Below are 14,491 nucleotides of genomic sequence, written 5' to 3' on the forward strand. Positions count from 1 at the left end.
CCTCTAAAACAGTCTCTCTGGTCCACTTTATATCAAGTGGTAAAGCATTTCCTGGACTGTACCACTTTGGGTTGCAGATGGGTACTGTACTTTTGGGAAGGTCTCCAGTAGATGGGAGAATCTCTGCACATAAGAAGAAAGTACCAAGTCAGGGACAGACCCCTCCCCAACACATTAGTTCTCTACTTGCAGAAACTTCATTACCCACCCACCCCCAGGGACACACATCTGAATCCTGAAGTGGTACAGTCCAGAAAATGCTTCAATAGGTGAGTCCAGATTGCACAAACAGGCTGTTCTCCTCTGTCTTTCTCCTTTCTAAGTGGCTTCTGTTTCCACCTACTTCTACCAGAACGTTAAGAAGGGGGTTTCCAGAGAAGGACTATCTTAGAGAATCCCATTTGGTGGAGATGGCATTGGTTGGAAAAATGCTCCCTTACACACACCAAAAGAGCCAAGCATTCATTAAAAAGGTCATGTTGGTGTCAGCTTGTCCGGATAACAAAAAGCCCCTCTGGGCTCCATCTGAAATTCAAAGGGATTGGCTGGAAGATGCTTCCTGGCCTTTCTGCATGTGTAAAGTTCCCTGTCCCTTAGATAGACCGATCTGTGTTTCTCCTTTCTTGTTCCCTTTGTATCTTTCCTATTGGTCTCAGAGTCACCTTTCGCTGCTCTCCAGGGGTGTGCCCAGCTCCCATGTCAGCCCTTCTCCCCTTGCCTTAGATTTTGTGCTTTCTATAATGCATGCAGTTTGCATGAAAGAGAAGCAGGGATGCACCACATTGCTGCTGCTTGTCTAGATGATGCAGTGAAACAAAACAAAACAACAACACACAATGGTCCTTTCTTCTGAGTAATTTTTTCTTGTACTTCAGTTTTGTATTTGATTTGCAATTGTTACAGAGAAAAAAAGAAAAATGATAATAATTGTTCATAATAATAATACAAACAACAACAATCCATTGCCGGATGACATTGACCATAAGAATGTTCTATCAAACATGTTTTAAAGGTATACATTAGGATAAGCAGTCCAAATAGGTTTCTGAATATTTATTTGTTTCTTTTACAACTAGAAGAACGCTCTGGTTTTATTTCATAGAATGGTAGAGTTGGAAGGGACCTCAGGGGCCATCTAGTCCAACCCTCTGTAATACAGGAATCTTTTGTCCAACGTGGGGCTCAAACCCACGACCCTGAGATTAAGAGTTTGATGCTCTACCAACTGAGCTAACTGACAATTTTCAGAGATGCATTCAGAGGTAGAAAGGACAATGAGTAAAACATCTTCTGAGTAGGCATGCATAGGATTGTGAACCTAAATGTCTGGGGCTATTCTCATAACTTGAATTAGATTCAAATTAACAGGCAAAGGACTTCACAAAAGTGATCCTCCCCCAATTTGCAGTGGGCTGGCTTCCCTACTGCTCCACTCATCTCTCCATCATTTGCTTTTTAAAAAAATCTTCCATCCAGTTATCTTTTCTCAGACTCTGCTGGTCTGATTTCTTTTCTTACTTTCTTTTTTTGTCTTCCCTTCTTTTATTTGTCATTATCATCCTGCCCCTACTGCTACCAACACCCTTTCCTTTCCATCTGTCTTTTGATCTCTGTCATTTCGGAGGATAGGTCTAGAACCAAGAGCTGGAAGATTCAGGGAAGCAGATCCAGCTAAGCATTGCGAGAAGCATCCTGACTGCAAAAGCTATTGGCCTGTGGAACTACCTGCATCAGGAGGTTGAGGGCTCTCCTTTGCTGAAGGTGTTTAAGCTAGAAGCTAGAAGACCAAGGTGACATAAATATATAACCTGCACTGAGCAAAAGGCTTGACTAGAGGACCTCCAAAGCCCCTTCCAAAATTCTATCCACCGCCCCATCATCTCCCATTCTACTTCCATCAATCTTCTCACTCTCTCCCCTTTTCTTCTCTCTGTTGTCTTTCCTTTTCCACCCATCCATCTTCCCTCATTATTTTCCTCTTTCCTCTCCATTCAATGACCAACCTGTTATTTCCTTCTTTCCTTCCACCCTTAAAGAAGGAGGGAAACGAAAAGACATGCCTGTGGTGATAGCTGTCTCTCTGAGCCATTCATTTCTCCCTCTCTTTGTTGTGGAGGACTGCTGCATGTATTTATTTATTTTTAAAAAAATAAGCCATGCGTTCCTGGCATGGATCTTGAGGCAAATTATCAAAGCCACAGTTTTTCAAGGCCTCATATACAGAAACCACAGTCTCTCTCAAAGCAGCTGGAATTCCTTCTCTATCACAAAAGGAAGAGAAATTCCCAAGTGTTTTTTTTTTAAGGGTTTCAAAATAATTTATAGCAGTGACTCAGCTGGATCTGCTCCTCTTTGAAGGGGACCATCTTCAGAAGGTGGGCTAAGCAGACTCCTGCCTTCTGTCCGGACAAAAGAGCAGGAAGAGAAGTCCAGGAGCCCCTTTGGCTCCTTGGCAAGTTTGTCCTTGCCATCTGTTCCCACCCCTTGGTGTGATTTCACCCCCTCCTTCTCTCCTTAAAGCATTTGTTCTCACAATGTGAGGCCTTTTGATCTCAGAAAATCACTTTCCGTTTAAAAGGAAGAAAGGGAGAACTTCCTACTTTTGGGATCCTTGTAACTTTCCCTCTGAACTGGACAATCCTTCAGCTGTGTAGATTTTTATGGCCTCTGTGACAGCTTATAATGGGAGGCCCAGTTTATAATGGGAAATTATTTTTACCTTTAAGGGTAGGTGTGGTTGTTGTTACTGTTTTAGTGAACTGCTCTGAGATCTTTGGATGAAGGGCAGTATAACAACAACAACAACAACAACAACAACAACAACAACAACAACAACAACAACATTTATTATTTTAGTGGAACCTCTCAGGGTTTAGATGAAAGTCTGAGCTCCATTCAACACTGTGCCATTGGTAAGATATAAGTCCCCCTCTCACCTTCCACACTTGTGAAACTGAGAGCAATGTAGAATGTGGTTGTGTGAATGCTCTAGACACCTGGATTTTTATTTTTATTTTTTTGAGGTGGGAAAGTAATTTATAAATTGAGTGTTCCCTCACTGTTCCACTAAAGTTGTGTAGGCCTTTGTGTTTCTTAAAAAAACTGTACAGTACTTCGAGACTGTTTACTGCTTTTGGGTGGGGATCAGTCAAATACTACTAAATTCAGGTTGATTGTTTTTTTTTTTAAAGTTAACATTATCTATCTAACACAAAGCAATCCCACCAGCAGCAAAAATATTTGCCCCCTTCTTTTGCATGAGGACAAGATATCATTGCTAACTAAGACTGATGGGTATATTCCCCTCATCGTTTTCTGATCATATGGAAAACCCTGGTGACAAGTGAATGATACAGGTCTTGATTTGTGCATTGTGCTCTAGTTTCCATTGCTAGATGTTCTCATCTCTGCAACACAGGAATTAAAAGGTGATCATGTGCATATCCCATTGGGGATTAGAGGAACGAACTTTTGGGTCATAAGATGGAGCAATTGACTCTGGTGCTTAAAAGCTTGCACTGGCTGCCTATATGTTACTGGGTCAAGTCCAAGGTTCTTGTATTAATTTACAAGGCCCTTAACAACTTGGTTCCAGGATACCTTAATGATCATTTGAAGCCTTATAGTCCTGCCCAATCACTTAGGTTTGTGTTAGTGATTCCTCATGGCTTGGATGCACAGCTTGTATCCACCAGCAGCTGTTGATACTGTATTGTGGGTCTAATTCTATAGAACCCCCAGATCAGACAGGCCCCCTCCCTACTAAAGTTCCAGTGGCTGAAGACTTTTATTTATTTTTTATTTAGAAGGCATTCTTAGTATTTTTCAAATTTATTATATGGTTAATTTGAACTGACTTTATGCTGGTATCTATCACTTAGCACTTAGAAACGACAGTATTGAGTGGTATATAAGTTATTAAAATTAATAAATGTCATATTAATATGCAAATAAAGATGTGGCTTCAAGGCAGGCGTATGTCCTGGCACCTGTCTATAAAAATTAAGCAGCAACCCCCCTCCAAATAAAACCCCAGTCTGTTCATGCTCAGTAGCTCTCTTTTCTTGCTTCCATGTGTATTTTCAGACTGAGCACAACCTCTCCTGCCCCACCCTTTTTGGAATGTATAGGTGACCCCTTTGCTCCTAAAAACAACAACCCTCACCTATCCCTTCCTCAGTTTACATATTGGCTTGACAGCTGGCCTGACAGCTCCATTCCAAACCCTACCTCTCACATGGGCTTGTTCAATATTTACTCAGGCTGATAGGTTTGCCTAGAGCTTCACTCTGTCTGCCTTGCCCTGCTAGCTCCTCTTCCCCTCCAGCTTTGGTTCACCGAAAGTTCAACCGTAAATGAATTCACCGAAGGACAGGCTCGGGCTGTCCAGAGGACCAAAGATGGGGTCACACGTAGGTCTTCCCACACAACCGGCGCTTTCCATGGCTCACCACTCCATCAGCACTCCAGGCAAGAGGTCTGCTTTGAAAAATTATTTTGGGTTGCAGGGGTGGGGTGGGGGAACAAACCACAAGCTGGTAACAAGAGAGCGCCAAGCATATTCGGGGGTAGGCTTTCAACAAACGGATCAGAGGTCAAGCCTTCAGGGGAGGTGAGAAAAGTTCATGAATGCCCTGAGGTTCATAAGATTCCGGAAAAGTGTAACTGTGCACAAATTGAGAGTTGTAATGAGAGATGTTTTTGTATATGTAAGTGTCAGCATATGCATATTTGCACTATACTAATATAGTGGTACTCGGGTTAAGTACTTAATTCGTTCCGGAGGTCCATTCTTAACCTGAAACTGTTCTTAACCTGAAGCACCATTTTAGCTAATGGGGCCTCCTGCTGCTGCCACGCCGCCGGAGCACGATTTCTGTTCTCATCCTGAAGCAAAGTTCTTAACCCGAGGTACTATTTCTGGATTAGTGGAGTCTGTAACCTGAAGCGTATGTAACCTGAAGTGTATGTAACCCAAGGTACCATTGTACTAATACTAATAATACTATACTAGCTGTATTCTCTACTCTACCCAGAAGATAAGAAGAGCCCTAATGGATGAATCCAAAGGATTATCTACTCTAGCATTCTGTTCCTACAGTGACCAACCAGATGCAACAACACTCTCCTCTTCCTGATCCTCAGCAAATGACTCTCAAAGGCATACTGCCTCTAATACTGAAGATTATATATCGGCATCATGATTAGTAGCCATTGATAATTTGAAGCTCATACTAACACACTCCAGTATTGGGATGTGTTATGCCATAATAAATTTGTTAGTCTTCAAGGTGACACACTATTTTTCTGGTTATTTTTATTATGTAGCTTTAATACTGTTGTATTTTTATGAATGCTATTTCACTGATATTTGTAATCTATCCTACAAATTCTTTTTCTTTCTTTTTGATAGAGGTATAAGTGAGGTGCTAGGGCTCAACCCTGAGTTATGTCTTCTATTCTGGTCTTCTGCCTAAGTCCATACATACATGAAATAATCTGGTTGTACTCACTCAGTAGCAGTGAAAATGCACTCTGCACATGCTCAAAGCACACTATTGCTACTATTAATTCACATTTGGAATTTCTGAGATCTGGTGTTACTTGAGATTCTTGTAGCATCAAAAGATAGAAATAGAAGAGGTCTTCTGAGATACACAGCCAAGCAGCTGATGAACACTAGTGAATGATTTGAACTTGGTCTCAACCTTTGAAGTTATTTGGAATGCCAGCCTTCATCCTGGGAACAGGGGAAGTAATATCACAGAGTGCCTCTGAGGCTGTGCAGAGTGCATTTCCTTCATCATTTCATCACCACAATCTTGCTCCCCAATCTGCAACACACATGGAGAAATATCCAGGTCAGAGATGGAGGATTCCAGGCAAGTTTGAACTCCCTAACTTCTCACTTTTTAAATCAGGCACCACTCAACAGAGACGAATTAGGTCACTTTTAAGTGTTGCTCCTATTACTCTTTCATTCCATCGAAATTCCCTTTTGAGCTCCTGTTGTTCTTCCAGCTTTAAATCCATGGAGGCATCCCTCCCACTCAGCCGCTACCCACCGCTTCTGATCCACCTTTATACCCTATGCTGACCCTCCATAGGACAAAACTCTTATTCTTTTACTGTGGAATTCTAGAAGGTAACAACGTTGTATGATTTGCGGCTCACATTTACCCCTCTGCTGGAAGAGCTGACATATTTCATATTTATATGCTGATGGAGGGATGGTGTAGAGAGGAATAGTTTGGAAACAGCAGGGGGAATCTGTGTGCAAGTAATAAAATGGAGCATCCAGTTTCAAAGGCAAAATCCACACCACTCTCCCCCTTCTCCCCTCCAAATTCTACGAACAGCATATGAGAACTGTATTACGTATAGCTTAGCCACAGCACATCAGTACTGGAGTTGCTTTATGGAACGTTAAGAAAACATCAAACCATTCACTGACTGGGCCCCTACAGTACGCAAAAAGTACTCTGTTATAATCATCAAAATTCTGTGCCATTCTGGACCAAGAAAAACTGGATCCTGTAACCCGTATGAACAGAGACAAATTAAACATATCTGCATCCATGTATATGGATATATATTCCACATAATTTACCCTGCTTTATCTACTCACAGAGAGGGGTTAAGGAAGACACTGTAGGACACTGCCCTGCTCTAGAAAGTGTAGTCTGCAGATAAACTCCAAGCCTATGAAGTCCAATGAGACTAAGGTATCACACACAAGACTGCCAAACAATGGTATGAGAAGTCAACCATGCAAAGTCAAAGACACTCCAGGGGTCGGGCACAAGTGATCACCAGAGTCCAAAACAGGATCTGGAGAGCACCAGAGGGAGTCAGCCACAGAAGAGATCCAGCCTATGCAAGGTAAGTCAGGGAGAGACCTGCACTGTTTCAGCAACTAACTAGAAGGCTCAAAGCAATGGCTGATACAGCCTGGACTCCCATGCAGCTCCAAGTCCCAACTGCTGATGTTTAATAGTGTTATGCAAGCTCTTCCTTTCAAGGAGTACCCTTACACATAAAGATGGCATCAATCCTGAGCCACACAATGACTTTTGAGCTTTCAGGCATGCACTTGGCTTGTGATCTGGGCTTGGATCTTTGGATGCATGTGGACTGGGTGGTAGCTCAATCTCTCTGCCTGACTCTTCTGGGAGATCGTTCACTAGCACTCAGATTGGAACCCACCCAAGGTCCCCTCAAGAGGATCCTCTGCAGGCAGTCCTTAGGAGTTTCCTCCAGACTCCCAGGATCCTCAGTGACAAAGGACCCTGCCTGTTTAAATTTTTGGTTGATAGGAAGCCTGAGTCATCTTCTGAGGTGTGGATTTATGACCACCAAGGCTGGGCTAGGTGTGATAGACACCGAAGTCCTACCTGTTGGTAGGTGACATGGAGGGGCTGCAAGGGAAGTGGAAATGTTCTCTCCTCCTCTTCTGTGAAACATGTCACCCCCAAATGCTGTTGGACTCCAACTCCCATCAGCCCCAGCCACCATGGCCAATGGTCAGGAGTGATGAGAGTAGTAGTCCAGCAACAACTGAAGGGTCAAAGGTTAGCCATTCCTTTATTAGCAGATGTCAGCCTCAGCTGGATCAAAAACCCTTCTGGGACCACATGGGCCAATGTTTCTGTTTCAAGTGATTAGATGACCATTTTGTCAATGTTCAATTTGACTTTCTAGATTGCTATCAGGGCTAGTCCAAGAAATATTGGCGCCTATGGCAGAACATCTAAATTGAACCTCCCCTTTCCCTAAAATTATTGTGGGGCATCATCCTGCATAGCTCCTGTTCATTTCTGTAAGGCTTGGTAGAGAGAACCTTCTGGTGGATGGCTTTCAAGAGTTGGCTCCTGTCTTTCTCCTTCTGTGCTGTCATTAAATATAACCAAATCTATTGCCTGAGATTATTGCCTTACTTTACTTCCTGCAAGGCCACCTAAGGTTTTTTTTTTTGGGGGGGGGTTCTGGGCACAATTCAAAGTGTTTGTGCTGACCTTTAAAGCCCTAAACAGCCTCGGTAAAGTATACCTGAAGGAGTGTCTCCACCACCATCATTCTACCCGGAAACTGAGGTCCAGCGCCGAGGGCCTTCTGGCAGTTCTCTCGCTGCAAGAAGCCAAATTACAGGGAACCAGGCAGAGGGCCTTCTCAGTAGTGGCACCCACCCTGTGGAACGCCCTCCCACCAGATGTCAAAGAGAAAAACAACTAGTGTACCAGACTTTTAGAAGACATCTGAAGGCAGCCCTGTTTAGGGAAGCTTTTAATGTTTGATGCACTATTGTATTTTAATGTTTTGTTGGAAGCCGCCCAGAGTGGCTGGGGAAACCCAGCCAGATGGGCGGGGTATGAATAATAAATTATTATTATGTTATTGTTATTGTTATTATCTGGGAAGTCACAGTTTATTGTGTGGTGGTGCAGAACCCCTCTTATTTCCCCTTGTCCATTACCATTGTAGAAATACTCATCTCCCATTTTTCCTTCCTCTTTCTCCCCTACAGATTTATTAATGGATTTGGCAAACCTTGTCAGCATTTCGTCAGATTATGCCAGCAAATGCAAGGCTTCCCTTGATGAATGAGGAGCAGTGCTTTAAATCAGTCCCCAACTGATACAAATTATTTTAATGTGCCCCCTTTATGATTTACTGGGATTTTATGAAGTAGCTGGCTATGTTGTAGACTTGATTATGGACTAGGGTTGCCTTAAAAGATAAAATGCCCTCCAAGGAGAAGAGGGGTTTTTTTTATAAAAAAATTATAAATGGTATATTGCTGATTCACACAGTTCAAGAAAGCAGAGCTGCTTGGCTGAATAAGGCACAAACTTCCTTCTGTCTTTGGCTTTCAATAGGGTGCACTCTGTAGTTTTATTTTAAATCCAACTTCATATACGACTTCATAGCTGTCAACTTTTCCCTTTTCTTGCGAGGAATCCTATTCAGAATAAGGGAATTTCACTTAAAAATAGGGAAACGTTGACAGCTATGTGATTTTGTGTGCATCCGTTGTTCCAAAATTAAAACTGAACAGCATGCTACATATCTGTGCCTCTTTATATTTTTGGATGTAGATATATATTCCCAATACAAGTCTGCTTGTTCTTTAAGATCTGCTGTGACCCTTCTCCAAGGGCCTCCTTTATCAAGGGTTTGCCATTTAATCACAGAGAGTCTTTTTGTGGTGGCACCTGATTGTAGAATGCCCTCTCTAAACAGGCTTGTTTAACATCTACACCAGGGGTAGGCAACCTGCCCATCTGACTGGGTTTCCCCAGCCCATCTGGGCCGCTTACAGCACATAAGTTTTAACTTACCCAGGTATTTAAACTCCAGCAGACCCTAGTCTGCTTTTAAGGATTTTTATCTGATCCCTGCTGTGAAATTCTGATAGAGTGAAGGTCAGCATGTAAATGTTTTAATGAAATTACAAATAGCAACAAATAATGAATATAAACTGGTCTTTTACATTCATATTGGTTCAATGCCATTCTTTTCCAGGAATGCTGGGTGGAATCCAATTTTCCTGGTCCCATTTAGGCAAAGATTTGGGTTCATGTATGTGAGCATATGAGCGGTAAAAATACAAGGAGAAAGAAGAGAATGAAATTGGGGGGGGGGCAAATTTGAGCATTGAAGGGCAGGAGAGAGGGGGAGGGAGAAAGAGAAAGCACTATAATGTGTGGTTAAGGATGGTGCAAAGGCAGAATTTATCATTCTTCAGCAATGTATGAAGGACATAAAGATGGTAAAGGAAAGAGAACCAAAAACACACGTAAGAAATTGTAAAGATGTAAGGAAATGACTATTAGAATCCTAGAACTGTAGAGTTGTAAGAGACACCAAGAGTCATCTAGTCCAACCCCCGGCAATGCAGGGATCTCAACTGTAGATCATACATGACATGACCATCCAACCTCTGCTTTAAAATCTTCAGGGAAAAAGAGTCCACCAACCTCTTCTGGGAGTCTGTTCCACTGTCAAACAGCTCTTATTGTAAAACATTCTACTTTATTGGGTAAGGAACAAACTTTTAAGAACCACTGTAAAGAAACAAAGAAACAAACAAAAACATTCTAACCAGGCTCATTGAGAGAAACGTAAGGCACCAGGGAAAGGACTCTATACCCTTCCCCAATAAAACCATGTAACAGGGAAAGACTGTCTCTAAGTTATTTGCTTTCAAAGAAAAAAGGAATGTAGTCTTTGGAGTCCAAGAGGTTATCAAAGTGTAAATGCCTCTGCTGGGGTGAAATGTTTGAGAAAGACCAGAAAACATTTAAAACATATTTATAGGCCCTGTCCCTTTCGGCTTCTGTACCTCTTTCATCTGAATTTTCACAAGTAAAAGGTGTGATTGCAATCGTCAAACTGATAACACCAAACCGTGCTTCAGAGCAAGGGCTATTAAAGTGACAACCAAGGCTATGTAAGTTAACAGGCTGGAGTACAGTACAGTCTGTTACATAAAAAGGGTGTGTGTGACCCTTTTTTACCAAATTTTCTTGCTCTGATAATACGCAAGTTTTTACAAGAGACTGTTGACCCAGATGTAGGCTTAAAATTGTAAAAATAAGCTGGCCTAGAACATTTGTTTTGTAAGGCCTCCTGTGAGTCAAGAAGTGGCACAGGAAACAAGCCTAATGCCATTCTCTCAATTCATGATACATCTATATTTGGAATACTGTGTCTGGTTCTGAGAAAGCCAGCAGAACTGGAAAAGGTACAGAAAAGGGCAGCTAATTTTTTGTGTGGTGTGAGATGGAACGTCTTCCTAATGAATAAAGGCTTAAGAAAGGGGAACGTTTAACAAAATAACAAGTGTGGGAGGACATGACAAGACCTGTAAAATATTGAATGGCGTAGAAAGAGTGAATGGAGACGGAAAAAACGACCTCTACACAAAACCCTAAAATTCAGAGTCATTCATTGGCATTGATTACTGGTAGGTTTGGGGGCTAACAAAATAGCCCATAAAGGGCATAATTGTTGTGTGGAAATAATTGCCAGAGAATATTGTGGATGGCCACTAGCATTGACAGCTCTCTAAATAGGCTAGATACTATAGGGCAGATATACTATCAAAAGCCATCAGAAAAGTTTGCTATAAATGGAACTGTCATGATCATAGACATCTTTATCAAACTCTGGGGGGAAATTACAGAGATTTGCTATTTCTATTTGTGACTTTCCCAGCTGGCCACTGTCAGAAGATGGAACTTTGGTCTAATATAATAATAATAATAATAATAATAATAATAATAATAATAATAATAAAAATAAAATATAGCAATGCCACCGTTATGCTCTGAGACTATTGAACTGAGTCCAGGGTAACAGGTTGTATAACGGTCCCCCAGATAGGTCTGAGCACTGACACCTCCCACCCTAGAAATTACACACATTTTGCAGGCCAAAAGCCTTCAAATTATGAGCCATTTCCACATATGTGATCCACATTGTGTCAAATGGGTGCTGTACCCCACACAAGTAGAACAACAAACAGAACAGTGTTTAGAGTACCAATCATGTATTGTCCAGCAAAGCACCAAATATTTTGCAACTGACATTTTCAAGATCTCTTGGAGAAGTGGAACTGCTTAGATATCAGATGTTCTTTCACTAGGTCAGGTGAACTACTGTTGTTGAGTAATGGCTAAATCCCCTGAAGCGTCTTATTTTTTTGCCATCAGTGTGTTATCACGGCTGCCCTTTAGCTCTCCAGGCAGCCTGGACAAGAAAGTATCATTTTCCTAATCCCACACCTCAGCCTGAAGCTCTTTCAGTTTAAAGTGGGAGAGTGTTTACAGAAGATGAAAGATCCTTGCTCCACCACCTGGTTTATGTCTGCAGTCACATTGCACAAGGGGTGAAGCTGCTGCGCCATTTATCCTGGCCTGCTCCTCTCACAAGGAGATTTTGTTTTGGGGATGCAGAATTTCTACTGTTCCGTGTAGAAATAGTGAGCAAGTTTGGGAAGGGAGGCTTTTGAAGCAGTAATATTTTGGAATATTCCCATAGTGCAAAGAACAACAAAAAAAAAAAGTGAGAAGAAAAACAGAATCTGATACCAGTGGTGCAGTCAGGTAATTTTAGACTCAGGACTTAAGGGTCTTAAGTTAAGTTTCCCCCATCACTCTTTAGATGGTAATGTGTGTTATTTCAAAATGTGGTAAGCCAGCCCTGATGCATTTGGAGGTCCTCCTGCTGCTTCTGGTGAGCAGGGCCCTGGACTTACGTTCAAATGTCCTATCCTGGTGGCGCCATTCTTAGATACTTTTATGACGCATATCCTGTTGTGTTGTGGGGGCTCAGTCGTGAGCAGCTACAGTCAATAAGTGACTTTAGTTCTTAGAATATCTCCTCCCCCAACACAGATACTCTGCCACTGGCCTCTCTCTTATCAATGGAAACAGGATGTTGAGTGGCATGAAATTGCATCCAATACAATTTCCTCTTGGATAACTTGAATGATAGATTTTGTTCACACTCAAAGAGACTGAGTAATCATTGTATTGTGGATCATTGAGGAACTCTCTCTCTCTCGCCAGTCATTTTGGCTACTGGCCCATGGATGAGGACAGAAGAAGTTGAGTATAATAACTTTTTTGTGTGCATCTTTCTCCGTAGCATGTGAATAGGCTCTCTTGCTAGAATCATCTGGTGCAATCTGCTCCACAGGTTGTGACTTACCGGAGGTGCACCTGTTAATAATAATAACTTATTATTTGTACCCTGCCCATCTGACTGGGTTACCCTAGCCTCTCTGGGCGGCTTCTAGCTTATATAAAAACAGAGTAAAACATTAAACCTTAAAAAGCTTTCTTATACAGGGCTGCCTTCAGATGTCTCCTAAAGGATATAAAATTATTCATCTCCTTGACATCTGATAGGAGGGCATTCGACAGCATGAGTGCCGGGTGCAACTAATGAGAAGGCCCTCTGCCCAGTTCCCTGTAGCTTCACTTCTTGCCGTGTGGGAACCGCTATAAGGTCCTCGTTGCTGGATCTCAGGGTCCAGGCTGAACAATGGGGGGTGGAAGCACTCCCTTCAGGTATACAGGGCCAAGGCCACTTAGGGCTATTTAACCAGTACATGTACACAGGAGTGCCAACTTGGCTCCGTGACTGTGTGTGCCTGGGCCGTGGCACAGAAATTTGTTGGTGCCTGGTCCTTTCATGGGGAATTTTGTGGGTGCATGGGCACCCTGGGCCCCAGAGAATTGGCACCTATGCATGTACTACTCTGGCAAGACAGTTTGAAGGCAGGTAGGGTCTCAGCTGGCGTACCAGATGGAGCTGGAGGACAACCCTGTTCTGTTTGTATGTTCTGTGGACTGAGTTGCATGAGCTAACTTGGATGTTTGTTCCTGTATATTCTGGACAAGGGGGCTGGTTTAGGTGGCTTTTTTGTATATTCCACTCTAAGGCTGCAGACACACGATACTTTTAAAGCACAATCAAAGCACATCCTTTCCCTCAATGAATCCTGGGCACTGTGGTTTGTTAAGGGTTGCTGGAAATTGTAAACTACAATGCCCAGATTTCTTTGAGGGAAAGGCTGTGCTTCAAATGTGCTTTAAAGATACCGTGGGTACACAGCCTAAATCCTAAGGAAGCTGGAAATTGCTTGGGACAGAGGTTTGACTTGGCAGCCAGCTGCTAAAAGGAAGGAAGCGCTAAATGCTCCTGTGCAGCCAGATGCAGCTTCTTCAAGATGACAATTGGCTTTTGGAACACCTTGTCCTGTGGACAAGGCACAGATAAAAAACAACAAGCCCTCATAATGAACACCACGTTGTCACCAGATAAACTGTCACCACTTGCGTTTTGCTTGGCTCCCTCTGGTCCCCTTTTCCGTTCTCAAAGCTCACAAGAACAGCAAGTTTTTACCCGATTAAATGCTATGATTAATTGCAATTGTGGTAGAGGTTTTTGTCATCTGCTTTAAACTCATGAGAGTTTCTGGCCTAATGAAATAGACTCCTTTTATACTCCAGCTATGACCCTTGCCTAAGCAATGTGAAGTATATGTATGGAATCATTCTCAAATTCTTATTTGGATTTCTTTGCAGAAATAAAAGTTCATATTATTATAATAAGAACATCTTTGTCAACTTCACATTGATGGAAATTTGAAAATATTTGTTGCTATTTTATTCATTAAAATATTTATAGGCTCTTTCATCCTCACAGGTATCAAGGTGGCATGCAATAGGCATAAATAAAATTAAACATGTCACAAAATATTTGAAAATCATAAAGTTAAATGCAAGTTACAGGCTTGGATAACTGAACAGCTCTGCAATCTGCTGTGTCTTGTATTCTAGCTTGTCAGTTCAAGCATATTATTTATTCCACTTTATTTCAAGCCGTTATTCCATGAAACTCATAGGCAGCATATACCATATAAGGTTCATAGGTGCTCTCCCATTCAGACGGTGAACAGAACCACACCTACTTAACATCA

This window comes from Podarcis cretensis (assembly GCF_951804945.1).
Source record: "Podarcis cretensis genome assembly, chromosome: 13".
Lineage (NCBI taxonomy): Eukaryota > Metazoa > Chordata > Lepidosauria > Squamata > Lacertidae > Podarcis > Podarcis cretensis.